Source organism: Amblyomma maculatum, chromosome 2 (genome assembly GCF_055883805.1).
Source record: "Amblyomma maculatum isolate TAMU_Amacu chromosome 2, ASM5588380v1, whole genome shotgun sequence".
Lineage (NCBI taxonomy): Eukaryota > Metazoa > Arthropoda > Arachnida > Ixodida > Ixodidae > Amblyomma > Amblyomma maculatum.
Window position 1 is genome coordinate 196,807,275 of NC_139345.1, and position 14,981 is coordinate 196,822,255.

At 43.0% G+C, this 14,981-nt stretch overlaps 1 pseudogene; it reads right to left on the reverse strand.

The window, feature by feature from the left end:
- Positions 1–3,256: 3,256 nt before the first annotated feature.
- LOC146200865 (uncharacterized) lies at positions 3,257–14,480 on the reverse strand (annotated as a pseudogene).
- Positions 14,481–14,981: the final 501 nt, after the last annotated feature.

The window sequence follows — 14,981 nt, forward strand, 5'->3', positions numbered from 1 at the left end:
TCATCATATTCGGATAAAGATCATTACTCTCTAGATACCACTCAAGTCTTGCCAGCACCATTTGCTCCATAACTTTTCCAACACAGCTTGCTAGGGCAACTGGCCGGTATGAGGTAAGATTGAGAGAGGGCTTTTCAGGCTTCAAAAGAGCAACCAGGCGGCTAATCTTCCAGTGTTTAGGAACAGTACTAGAAGCCCATATATTATTGAAGTAATTCAATAATGCAGCTCTTCCAAAAGGTTTGATAAGGTTTATTTATTTTATTTATTTATTTATTTTACAATACTGTGAGCCTTTCTAAGGCTCTGACAGGAGTGGGGAAAAAAAGTATAAACAGCAGGCATAGTGTTCCAAGGCAGCAGGGAAAGCATACAGAGTACACCGTGAATAACACATCAAGGTTGAGGATATTGACAAGCTACGTTAAGACTCGTGCACAATAAAGAGGGCAGTGAAACAACAGCTCTATGACAATGACATTTCTTGAAAAAAAAAAAAAAAGATTCAACGCTGGCAGAAAAAGCATCAAGCGACACATTATTCTTAAACTGGTGGGGCAGGTTGTTCCATATTTCTATGGAACGGGGGAAAAATGAGAATTTGAACAAGTCACATTTAGCAGAAAACGGTCTTATAGACATGTCATGGTTAATTCTTTTAGAGCGATAAGGGCGGCTTTAGGTACAAATTTTTATTTATGTTGATGCAATTGTTATATAGAAGGAAAAGAAATTTCATGCACGCAGTCTGTCTCCAGCATTCCAACGTCGAAATGCCCGCGCTTTCACGCAGAAGTGTCACACTTTCGTAACGTGAGTAACGGTTATATATAAACCGGAGTGCTAGGTTTCGAATTCTTTTCAGTTTTTTGTTCAGATAAGATTGATGAGGGTTCCAAATTATTGCACTGTACTCAAGAATGGGTCGTACTAATGTCTTATATGCATTTAGTTATACATGTGAGGGTGCAGCTGATAATTTCAGTCGTATGAATCAAAGTTGCCGAAATGCTTTTGTGCATATGTTATCGATATGAGATTCCCAACTCAATTTTTCCGTGATTGTTACTCCCAGGTACTTAACTTCTTTACTGCGTGTCACAGCAGATCCTGATAACAGATAAGTGAAGTCAATGGGAGTGTTCTTCCTTGTTATTGTAACAGATGATGTTTTGCTGACATTTATTCTCATGCCCCAAGTGTCACACCAAGAGGCAATGTTATTCAGTGTTAAATTTTGATGATTTTGGTCATCTTGGGAACGAAGAGTAATATATACAACGCAGTCATCTGCAAACAGCCTTAATACAACATTCTGAGTTACACAGGAGAAAATATTATTGATGTAGATAAGAAAAAGTGCAGGCCCTAATACGGATCCCAGGGGAACGCCTGAACAAACATCCAATGTGTGTGATTTAGCATTTTTTATTTCGACATATTGCGAACGGCCTGAGAGGTAAGTGACGATCCACGAAATTATTTTTGAATTAATACCAAATAGACTGAGCTTCTCAATTAACTTACAATGTGGAACAGAGTCAAACGTCTTTGCAAAATCAATAAACACTGAATCTTCCTGCAGACCAGAATTAATGGCAGCCGCAAAGTCGTGTGTAATCTAAAGTAGTTGAGTAACGGTTGATAAACCCTTCCTGAAACCGTGCTGGTTTGCATATAGAAGTTAGTTTTTTTCCAGGTAGGTAATGAGTGCTTTGTTAACTACATGCTCCAATAATTTGCAGCAACAGCTAGTGAGTGATATGGGTCTGTATACGTTTAAGCAAAGTCTGTTTCCAGTTTTTTTTTTTAAATCGGGACCACCTTTGCGCAAAGCCAGTCGATGGGTACAGATGCTGTTTCTATAGATAAGGAGAAGATTTTGTGGAGGAGCGGAGACAGTTGTTGCGCATATCGTTTTAGAAAAGCGTTAGGTAAGCTGTCGGGCCCAGGCAATTTCTTTTCGTCAAGCTGTAACAACAAATTAAGAATGCCACATTCCGTTACAACAATGTCAGGCATACTCGATTGGTATTCCGCTTGACTAAATTCTTGGGCAGGGGCACGAGTGAACACAGACTGCAAATATCGAATAAAGGCGTTTGCGATACTGTATGCGTCGTATGTAACAGCTCCGTCTATTTCCATTTGATCGATTGATCCTCCCGGCTTTGCCATGTAAAGCCACAACTTTTTTGGCTCATGTGTTATAAAATTGGTCAACGTATTTGTGAAAAAGTTGTTCCTTGCCGTAGAAATTTCAGCTCTAAGCGTTTGAGAAAGCTCACTTAAAATAGCCAAATTGGTTTTCTTTTTACGCATTCTTTGAATCTTTCTTTTGAGGTAAATAATGCTGCGTGTAATCCAAGGTGTCTTTCTATTTACTCACTTTCTTATAGTTGGGATCAATTTTTATTCACAATGTGCCACTATTAGTTTTAGCTGCAACCATAAGTCATTCACGTTTTCGGATTTCGGGTGCAAGATACCGTCTAGCATTACTTCAATGTAATCTATAATGCTGACATCATAAGCATTGTGATAGTCTTTAACAGATCTGCGGGATACACGGGAGCTTTGGTCTGGGCTGGAGCTTAAGTTATCAAAAGTGAGTAGTACCATTTTATGATCCGAGATTCCATTCTCGATACTGATATTGGGGCTAAGTGTTTTGGAAACGAGAGCAAGGTCGAGAATGGAGCTAGCTTGCCCTTGTATACGCGTTGGTTCCTTAACAAGTTGGGCCAAGGAAAAACTAAACATAAGATTCAAAAGCATTTCACAACTACCTATTGTTAGACTTGCCCAGTCAATCCCGGCTAGGTTGAAATCACCAACTAAGATAAGCTTAGAACGTTCCTTAACTTTACGGCACATAAAATCGTGGAGCTCAGCGAGATAGTCGACTGACGCGTTCGGCCGTCGGTATATGCCGCCCAATAGTACTTACGTTCCGTTAACATCGATACTGCACCATACGCTCTCATGATTGGAAATTCCCTGATCTTTTTTTAAATTGTAAGCCTTCCTTAATAGCAATAGCAACGCCCCCTCCCCTACTATCACGGTCAAATCGAATGAGAGAATACGAGTTTGGGAGCAGTTCCGAATCATGTATTTCAGGATGTAACCAGGTTTCAGTAATCACAATTATATCAGGGCTATACGTCAATACAATTACTGCCAATGCTGTGGATTTATTGACAATGCTCCTGGCATTGAAACATATTGAAGACAGCGGAACTGAAGTAGTCTGTCACGATGTAGAATGAAAGTCTTCGTCTTCAGCCTCACATGTTTCGCGTTTGACAGGTATCCTCCTGCTTTCAATGCTGTCCCATGCGTAAAGATCGTTGCCTACCTTCAGTTTATCAAATATTACCGACGCTTTCTCGCCCCTGTCACGATTTTCTTGACACGATTGCCATACTTTCCGGCACGTTGCCCGTATTGCAGGTGAGAAGTCTTCAGAGATGGATACGTTTTTTCCTTTCAACTTGAAACAGTTTCGAAGAACAGACATTTTTTCAGAAAAATCGAAGAAACGAAGAATTACTGGACGTTCGCGTGTAGTACGTTTCTTGCCGATCCGGTGTATCCTTTCAATAGATTTTACTTCCACTTTAAGAATATCCTTAAAAATGTCATACCGCACCCGTTTTTCTAATACCGCCGTAGTTTCGTTCTCACCCTCACTAAGGCCGTATATGATTTGATTGTTTCGACGACTTTGGTTTTACAAGTCTTCTATTTTACTACTCAGGCGACTAATCTCCGTAGCCATAGTGTCAATTACTTCCTCGCATTTTGTAACCTTTTCACTACAGAGCTGGAGTGAAGAACTGTTTGTCTCTATTTCCGTGAGCCTTGCTTGAACACTCTGTAAACCTACTTGTAATTGGTCCTGTTTAGACCTAATTTCGGTGACAGTGTTGAAAATCATATCCAGTTTATCTTCATCAGGCCCTGGATTCTCTTCGACGTCACCACTGACATTTAGCAACACGAAAACAAAGCGAGATGCGTCAACACAACACTGGAGCAAGCAGCGTGGACTTGGCAGCACCAGTAAGGCAACACAGTAACTTCTAAGAGAACTAGTACAAGATTGTTTGTCACCAACCTGTACGATGCAAAACACGAAGTCAGGCATCGTGCGCCGTGCGGTGCCGCCGAGTCCACTGAAGGTCGCGCTCCAGCGCTCCGCTCTTTTAAGCCCTTCTGATGACGTGATTCTTCTGGGTCGTGCGCAGAACGGGGAATCAAGCCTGAGCAGATCAGCGCCGGAATCCACGTGCGGCGGAGCTTTCTGTGAGGATGTAGGTGCCTCAGCAATTGAGACATGATTCTGTAGACAGATAGTTGTTGAAGCCACTGCGCATGAATGAGATGCGTAGTCGGTCGGTGCCAAGGAACGGCCGTCAGCGCGTCCCTGCAGCCACAGGAACACCCGTACGATGCAAAACACGAAGTCAGGCATGGTGCGCCGTGTGGTGCCACCGAGTTCCGAGTAATAAGTAGTCCCGTCAGGATCGTGTGCAGATGAATGCCGGCAAGAAGCAAGAGCGGCGTCTAATTCAGCTATTCTAAAGGGCACATCGTATTGATCATTCGGCGAAGATGGCGCATAAACCTCTGAAATTGATAACTGTGCCTGGTTTGTGCACACAACCATTTTACAAAAATCTCCAGCTACGTCAACTTCATTGCGGCGGTAATAGAGGGCCAGCCCTACTGAAAAATCCTGTATACAATTCGTACAGGAAATCGTATACAGGTTTACTGTACAGGATATGGGATACAGGATTGTGGGCTACTTCAGGAAATTCCTGTACTGCGCTGGAAAGTCCGGAATGTATTCGGGTGAAGCTATGATATCGGAATGGCCTGTATGGTTGATGGCTCTCGTTTCCGGAAAGAAACGCGTCGCCAGGGTGGAAAAAGCATGCAACAATATAAAATAACACGACTACATTTAAAATAATAAATAAAATTAAAATAAATAAGTTCTACTACCAAGTGTGGAATCGAACCTCGGTCCTCATGGTCTTCAGACGGGCACCTTAACCACTTGGACATTGAAACCGACTTGGACATTCAAAACAAGACGATGAACAATAAAACGTGCCAGCACACTTTCGCGTGACACGGCGGGTTAAAACTTTTTTAGTTTTACCAAACTGTCAAGCACATGAATCCATTCTGGCTGCTCGGGGAGTGTCATATGCACTTCCCTGAATCGCACAACACTGTATGAAATGTTCTCGTACAGGATTGACTTGTATATCTGCATTGTTAAACTGCATTCTGGTTTTCCACAAGCTGTGGAGGCCCAGGAACATTATTGCATCAAAGGGAAACTCCTCTGTATTAGGAAAAGGTAAAAATCGTATGCCATATGCATCTAGAGGTAGCTCTTTTTTTAAAGTTCTCTGAAGCACATCCCAGAAAAAAATGGCATCCCAACAGTCCAAAAACACGTGTTCTATCGTCTCTGGTCTGTTACACAAGAAACAGTTTGTTGACCAAGGGACGAACAGGCCTTTAGCGTGCATCCATGTTTTGACTGATAATGTGCTAGTGTGGAGTTTAAAGAAAAATGATTTGACTGGTGGTGATATTGGCATCTTCTAACTCTCTTGAGTATATCATCTCCTGGGCCTGGACAGTGCTACAAACGGTATATCGGTACAGGAAGCATTGTGTCCACTAGGTCCGCATACAATTTTTTCTGCTTAACATTGCACAAATACTCCATGGAAAAGCACACATGCAGCAATCTGTATGCGAGCACCACTTCTTGCAAGTACCCTTTTACTGTACCACCTACATTGAGACACGAACTCACAAGAAAATTAGGAAGGAGTCGGCCAAGCCGAACTTGGATTACTGTTCTGAGGAAGACATCATTTTGGGCACGAAGGTACATGAAACACGAGACAACGTGTCGCAAAAATAAATGCGCCAGACCAAGCCCTCCTTTTTGTACGGAAAGAAAGGAAAGGACGAGCCGAACCACTACTCTGCGGCGGCTTATGGTTACAGTGGTTATTATTCAATATATGTAGCTACGTTAGCTCTTTCATACTTCGTATATTTTTTTTGGCTGTAGAATTTGTGGCCGTAATTCACCGATCACCTTTTAAACACGCCGAATATTTTTCCAGGCTATCACGAGGGTTCACAAATGTGCCGTATCTTTATAATGCGTCGCTTTATTGAAGGCAACCTCATCATAATTTACTAGTGCTGATGTGTTTTTCATCGTCTACGAACGCTTGTAAGTTTTCCTACATACAGAGATATCCGGTGCACTAATACTTGTAATACTGGCCGTTTTAGCTTCACGTGCTACCTGCGGAGCATCGATGTCAATGAATACACTTCCGACTGAGCGGCTTCAATATGTAAACATTCGAGAACGCGTCGCCTTGTGTGCGGCTATATGCGCATCTTTCGATGGTCAGCGATGTTTATTTTTTCTAGAACAGTTTTTTGTCATCGCTAGCGAAACGATAGATTCGTGCTTCCACTTTCGCGTTGAAGGCGGCAGATCTTCAGTTGCAGATACGAAGAAGCACCGCAAGATCGTAGGAGCTGCAGCGACTGTTGTACGCGCAAAAGCGACGCGACGCGCGTATATGCTTGCTAGCGCACACTTCGACGGCTTCGTATTTTCGAGGTATTTGGGAAACGAAGTGTGCTCTTTATATAGAAAATAGTTGTATAATATGTTTGGTATCATGCTTATTTAGTGCGCTGGCGTGTCCGGCATGATCATTCTGGTTGAGCTACGTCGATCGGCCCGGCTTCTGTTCAAAAGCGGAATACTCTGCCCGGTATCAGTTCCAGAAATGACGCGTTCGTCCGGTTTCTGGTTAATTAATACAGGCTGAACCGAAATGAAACCGGAAATTCCTGTATGCTCCGTGGCCCTTGTTTCAGAAACAAAACTTGACGCCAGGCTAGAAAACGCATGCAGAGCTATAAAATAACACCACTACATTTTAAAAAGAAAAAATGAAAAAGAAAATAGAAAAAATAGTTAAATGGGATTCCAACTTCGGTTTTTTCAGCCAGCAAGCACGCACTTTAACCACTACACCACGGCAAGATACAGTGGCAGTGGTTATATTTCTGCTTATGTAGCCGACATTGCTCTTTCGTAGTTTGTGTATTTTTGTTAAGTGTAGAATTTGTGGTCGTAATTGAACGATCGCCCTTTAAACACGCTGAACCTTTTTCCTGGCTATCACGAATGATTATCCGTGTCCCGCATCTTTGCAATGTATTGTTTTCTTGCAGACAAACCTCAGAATGTCACAATTTAATAGTGCTGATGTGTTTTGTCATCGTTTTCGAACGCATGCAATTTTTGCTACATATAGATATATGCGGTGCACCAACACTTGTAATACTGCTTGTTTTAGCTTCACCTGCTGCCAGCGGAGCAGCGACATCAATGAATTTACTTCCGACCAAGTGTTTTGCATACGTAAACACTCGAGGAAGCGATTCCCGATGTCCGGCTGACCTGTGCATATGTCGATGGTCAGCGATGTGTTTCATTTATTCTCGAGCGTATTTTATCCTCGCTAACGAAACGCTACGTTCTTGCTTGCACTTTTGCGTTGAAGTTGGCGGATCTTCAGTCGCAGATATGACGATGCACTGCAAGATCGTACAAGCTGCAGCGACGGTTGCACACGCAAATGCAAAACGCGATGCGTGTATGTACTTGCTAGCGCACACATTCACAAATTAATATCTTCTAGGTATTTGCGAAACAGCGCGTACTCCCCATATACAGAAAAGTTGTAACGTGTAATATGTATGGTTTCATGATTATTTAGCGCGAAGGCATGTTCCGACGTGGTTTTAAACGTCTGTGTTCAATTTGCATGTGTCTTGATAGGGAGAATTTTGACTGATGTATTTGTAATTGCTAGTGTTTTTATGTAGGCTACCTTAACTGTGTTGTTTTAAATGCATGTAAATGCTTGCGTCGTATAATCTTGTGTATAATACTGAGAATATATCGTTGTTTTTCCATCATTGACTTCGTGGCTCTGTTCTAATTCACAACCTAACCGGCTAACGCTGGGTGTCAAAGTTCCAACTACCTTTGCCTCGGTTCGGGAAGGTGTCTCGCACCCCTCCCGGAGCCGTGACAAAGAGAGATAATTGAGGCTAATGAGACAGAAAAATCAGGTAACTCCTGTGTCAGCAATTCTTCAATTTTGCCCTCAAAAAAAAGAATTCAGTTATCTTGCGCAGAATTAAAATTCGAAGCATGCATTCACTCGTGCGATGATGGGATCTGTGCTGATTTGATATGTATGTATGCGAAGTCCCTTCTTTTCTTCTCCTTGTTGATAAGAGCAGCTGCTGTATTTAAGCAAATGTTCCGTCAATAAAAACCTGAGTCTACTGTCTACCCCGTTTCTTTTGTGTCGTGTTTTTTGCGCAAAAAAAAAACAATGCTTTGGCACCAACTAGCCTGCAAAAGCGTACTCGCATGTACTGTGTTATCCGGAGAGGCGAGAACGAGCAGTAGGTTTCCTTAATAAGTATATAGCGGGTAATATAGATGAATTCTATAGTATTAATGAGAGGGTGGCAAGCATTATAATTAGGCTTAATAAGCGGTATAAACTGAAGGTTGTACAGGCCTCTGCACCCACATGTAGTTATGATGACCAGGCAGTTGAAAGCTTCTACGAAGATGTAAAATCGGCAATGCGAAACGCAAAGACGCAGTATACTGTACTAATGGGGGACTTCAATGCCAAGGTAGGGAAAAAGCAGGCAGGAGACCAGGCAGTAGGTGACTATGGCATTGGCGCTAGGAATAGCAAGGGGGAGTTACTAGTCGAGTTTGCAGAGCGCAATAACTTAAGAATCATGAATACCTTCTTCAGCAAACGGAAGAACCGGAAATGGACATGGAAAAGTCCCAGCGGGGAGATTAAAACTGAAATTGACTTCATACTGTGTTCAACCTCCGCCATTATGCAAGATGTAGAGGTAATCGGGAAAGTGCGATGCAGTGACCACAGGATGATGAGGTCCCGAATTAGGCTAAATCTGATGAAGGAACGCAACAGATTAGTAAGAAAGAAACCCATCAACGAATTAGCGGTGAGGGGGAGGGCAGAGTTCAGGATCTCGCTGCATTATAGATATTCAGCTCCAACCGAGGATGGCGACATTACCCTAGAAGCAATGAACAATAATTTCAGAGATATCATTACTGAGTGCGCGGTAGAAGTAGGCGGTAGGATAGTTAGAGAGGATACCGGTAAGCTGTCTAAGAAGACGAAAGGTTTGATTAAGAAACGGCAGAGTATGAAAGCTTACAATCCAACAGACCAGACAGAATTGGCCGAGATATCAAAGCTAATCACTAAGCGCAAGGTGGCCGATATAAGGAAGTATAACATGGCGAAAATTGAGCATGCTGTAAAGAAAGAGGGAAGCCTTAAAGCTGTAAAGAAGAAATCGGACATAGGCAAAGACCAGATGTATGCGATTAGGGACAAGGCGGGCAACGTCATCAAGAAAATATGGACAAGATAGTCAAAGTAGCCGAGGAGTTCTATACAGATATCTACAGTAGCCAAAGTAGTCAGGACCGTAATGAGATTGGCGGTAGAGAAAAACAGTCAGACGTTCCACCAGGACGAAGAAAGCATTGGAAACTATGAGCAGGAGAAATTCAGCTGGAGAGGATCAGATAACTACAGATTTGTTAAAGGACGGGGGGGGGGGGGGGGATATTGTGATATAAAAATCGGCCACCCTGTATACGCCGTGTCTGGTGTCATCGACGGTACCGGAGCCATGGAAGAATGCAAACATTATCCTCATCCATAAGAAAGGGGACTATAAAGACCTTGCATTACAGGCCAGTCAGCTTACTGTCTGTTGCTTATAAGGTATTTACTAAGGCAATCGCTAATAGAATCAGGACAACCTTAGACTGCAATCAAGCAAAGGATAAAGCAGGTTTTCGGAAACGGTACTCTACAATCGATCATATCCATACCATCAACCAGGTGATAGAAAAATTCTCGAAATATAATCAGTCCTTATACATAGCATTCATTGATTACAAAAAAAAGCATTTGACTTAGCTGAAACCTTGGCGGTGATGCAGGCATTGCGAAATCAGGGGGTAGACGAGCCGTAAGTGAAAGTGCTGGAAGATATATATAGTGGCTGCACAGCAACCATAGTTCTGCATAAAGAAAGTAACAAAATTTCCATAAAGAGAGGTGTTAGGCAAGGAGACACGATCTCCGCAGCACTATTCACACCTTGCTTAGAGGAAGTATTCAGAAACTTGGAATGGGAGCAGTTAGGGATAAGGGTATATGGAGAGTACCTCAGTAATCTGCGATTTGCTGATGACATTGCCTTGCTAAGTAGCTCGAGGGATGAACTGCAAATAATCATTGATGACCTGGACAGGAAAAGTAGAAAGGTAGGCTTAAAAATCAATATGCTGAAGACTAAGGCTTTGTTCAACAGCCTCGGGAAGGAACAGCCATTTACGTTAGGAAGCGAAGCAATGGAAGTAGTAGGCGAATATGTCTACTTAGGACAGGTAGTAACCGCAGATCCGGACCATGAAAAGGAAATAACAGGAAGAATAAGCTTGGGATGGAGCGAATTTGGCGAGCACTCGCAGATTATGGCTAGAAGCTTACCGGTATCGCTCAAGAGAAAAGTAAACAACAATTGCATTTTACCTGTACTCACCTATGGGGCTGAAACGTGGAGGCTAACCAAAAGGGTTCTACTTAAGTTGAGGACAACTCAGAGGGCTATGGAACGAAAAATGGTAGGGGTAACATTAGGAAATAGAAAGCGTGCAGAGTGGGTCAGAGAAATAACTCAAGTTACTGACATTCTAGTGGATATTAAGAAGAAGAAATGGGCATGGGCAGGACATGTAGTGCGAAGAGAGGATAACCGTTGGTCGCTTAGGGTACCAAACTGCATTCCTAGGGAAGGAAAGCGTAGCAGGGGGCGGCAGAAAGTTAGGTGGGCGGATGAGTTTAAGAAGTTCGCAGGGGTCAAGTGGATGCAGCAGAACCGGGTTAATTGGAGAAATATGGGAGAGGCCTCGCCCTGTAGTGGGTATAGTCAGGCTGATGATGATGACGACTGTTCCGAGAGCTCTAATTGCCAGATCGTCTGGCCCCTGACACTATCAGGTCCAACAGGCTTCTTGGAATTGAATTAGAAGTAAAGGAATTGAAGAAGGCAGGGCGTGGAAGTCATGATTTCAGGATTAACGAAGAGAGCGTGGTCATAGTGCGATGGCATGACAATGGTCCCATTAACAGGACTGGGGATTCTCACAACGGTGAAACGGTCGAGTGAACCAGCAAAAGAACATGTCGACATGGACTACCCGCAGGTAATCGCAGAATACAACAGATTCATTGGCGACGTCGACAAGTTGGATTTCTTGATGTCGTTGTATCCGCTTTACATAGGAACAAAGAAGAGGCCAGTAAGGGTGATCTCTCACTTCATTTCCTTCACAGTTTGCAAACCTGGATTGATTATGTCCGCGATGCAAATGAACAGGCACTATCGAGAAAATAAATGAAGGATGTGATGGCACTCCAATCGGATATCGCGCGCAGCTTAATTGCAAGCAACACGAGTGCACAGCCTAAGCGAGGAAGACCACAACCTCCAATCCAAAGCCTCCTCAGTAATCACACGGTGGGACGCCAATGCCACTAACTCAACGAGGCTCAATGGCACCAACAACTGGTCAATGCATACGACTGCTAACTTTCCACAAATGAGTCGAGACGTAGGCTGTACTTCCAAGTCAAGCATTTCTTGTCGCAAGTGCGGAGGTTTTCGTTGCCTCAGTTCTGCAAAAGGCTGCTACTACGTGTTCCGCCGAAAAAATAAGGTGTCTTAAGTGCTGCAAGTAGAGAGGCTGCACAAAATAATACTTTTATAAGATTAAGTTACAACAAAATCAAAGTCACTAGAAAAAGCGGTAGTTAGCCTAGCCTGTTTTTTCTTCTTAAGGCGCCATGTGTAAATTTTACACAGCACGAAAAATTTTGTATGCAAAATAAACAAGTTGTTAATCTTATTTCTTGTTATGAGTGTTTTTTTAGAGACAATTTATAAAGGATTTAAAGTTTTACTGTTGGTATTTCTTAATTCGCTCCTGAAGGGGATATTAGTGCTTTATATTAATGTTTTAGTTATCCGGACTGTTCTGTCTAGCCCAAACATTTACCCTTTTTCAGAAGTGTACAGAATGTTAGGAGCAAATATGTGTGTAGTTTAGACCACTTCATGAACATGTGTGAGCAGTGTCAGTTCAGTTCAGGCGTTCAGTCGTGTCCGACTCTTCGTGACCCTATGGACCATGTCACGCCACGCTTTCCGGTCTCTCACTATCTTCTTAACATCACATAGCTTCATCTGCAATGCCTCGAGAATGCCATCTAACCATCGTGTTCGCTGCCTACCCCTTCTCCGGCGACCCTCAACCTTTCCCAACATCAAATCTTTCTCCAGCGACTCCTCTCTTCTCATCAGATGACCAAAGTAGCTGAGCTTTAACTTTAGAATTTGACCCTCCAATGAGCAGTCAGGGTTTATGGTCGACGATATCGACTGATTTGATCTTCTGGCAGTCCAAGGAACTCTTAAGAGTCGTCGCCAGCACCACAATTCAAACGCGTCAATTCTTCGGCGGTCAGCCTTTTTCACAGTCCAACTCTCGCATCCATACATCACAACTGGAAAGACCATAGCACGGGTTATACGGATCTTGGTTGGCAGACTAATGTCTCTGCTCTTTACTAGGCGGTCAAGGCTAACCATTGCTCTCTTTCCCAGAAGCAGGCGTCTCCTAATTTCATGGCTGCAGTCTCCTTCCGAGGTAATCTTGGCGCCCAAGAACAGAAAATCTGTCACAGCTTCCACTTCTTGTCCATTGATGCTCCAGGACTTGATAGGGCGAGACGCCATGATCTTCGTCTTTTTAATGTTCAGTTTAAGCCCAAACTTCTCACTCTCTTCTTGTACGCGCATCAGAAGTCTCTTGAGTTCCACTTCACTTTCTGCCATTAAAGTGGTATCATCCGCATATCTAAGGTTGTTGATACGTTTTCCAGCAATCTTCACTCCAGCTGAAGACTCGTCCAGACCGGCCTTCCTCATGATGCACTCTGCATATAGGTTAAATAGGCAGGGCGACAGTATGCAGCCTTGCCTCACCCCTTTCTCAATCGGAAACCAATCAGTAAGACCATGCCCAGTTCTGACTGTGGCCTCTTGCCCTTCATAAAGGTTCCTGAGGAGACAGATGAGGTGAATTGGAACTCCCATCTCTTGGAGAGCTTGCCACAATCTGCTGTGATCTACGCAGTCAAACGCTTTCGCATAATCAATAAAGCAGAAGTAAATGGGTTTCTGGAACTCTCTTGCTTTTTCCATGATCCAGTGAAGGTTGGCAATTTGGTCTCTAGTTCCTCTGCCCTTGCGAAACCCAGCTTGCTTGTGAGCAGTGTAGTGACATACAAATGAATCTGTGTTAACCCCACAGTATGAGGCGCCATTCATGTCATGTCTGCGCACCACTGAAGAAGTAGCACTCTACGTGGACCCAGTCCTGATTACAGAGGCTTCGTCATTTCTGGGGGCATATGCTGCCTATTTGCAGAACTGGGTGTTTTACATTGAATACCCACAGAAGGTGCACCGCCTACAGCGGATATTCGAAAATGCATTTCTGGGCCTGACGCAGACTAAACCTCGTACTAAGAACCTTGAGTTGAGTATTGGCTTTTTTTTTTCGAGTAAATTTTTCGTGTGAATTTCGTGAGTAAACTTGAGCAGATGGCGGCACTGAACAAAATTATCTCGAATCTCGTGCATGACCGATTCAAAATCAAGGGCATTGGTGTCAAGCAGGACAAGAAAATCATCAAAAAAACGAAAACAACGCATATATTTTGGCCCTAACAACTGTCGTTTTCAATGCAGTTAAAAGACATACCTCGGCATCCACTGCAGAGACTGCGACAGTAATGGTTGTCAGCCATACTTCCATCAAACAAAAGTGTTAAGTAAACATCTAGACAAGTTAACTCGAGAAATTATATAAGTAGTGAAAACCGGCCGGTCAAGGATGTCTCTGTCAACAGCCCCTTCGTAGAGATGTCTGATAAAGAATTCCAATTTCTAGCAGCTGGGAATTGAAGATGCAGCACCATTTGCGTCTGTTTTTTTCGTGTTCATGGGCAAGTGTGATCACCATCATGTTTTTCTTTTGTTGTTTGGAGCCGGGTCTATTTATTTGCACGTCCCAAGCAATAAAATTCTGTTGCAGGTCAGCGCTTGTTTTTGTGAGTCTTCCTTCCCTCCTCGTCTAAGTCGCGGTGCTCTTCTTCGAAATGACAATTGACGTACGGTGAGCTGAATACCATATTGGCGATGTGTATTCCATTTTGGGAATTACTAGAGTATCTAATATTATTTATCAGTTTGATATGTAAAAAGTACAGTTAGCGCTGGCAAAATTGAAATGTATATGTATATAAATTTACATGTGTATATGTACATATACATATGTATATTGCAAAAAGAAGCTATTGATAATGTGAAGTTTAAGATAGATAGTTGTAAGAAGACACCTGCTCCAATTTATCGTCGTTAAATACGTAGCCGGAGCAATCTGGGATATTTGTTACAACTTTATCTACCCAGCACAGGAATGCATCTATGTGTATTCTTCACTGCCGAGATCCCAGACATATGCAAATGACATTAAAGGAAAGCATGTCACAAAAGAAACATTTACGGACTGCTTTCAGCAGCCGCGTGGCAACAGCGATGGCGCATCACGTACGAAATATAACACTCGCCTTTTCTTTTTGGCGTATGAGCGCAGGCATTTGTTTTTCCTCTTTGGCTATCCATCTGCTCTC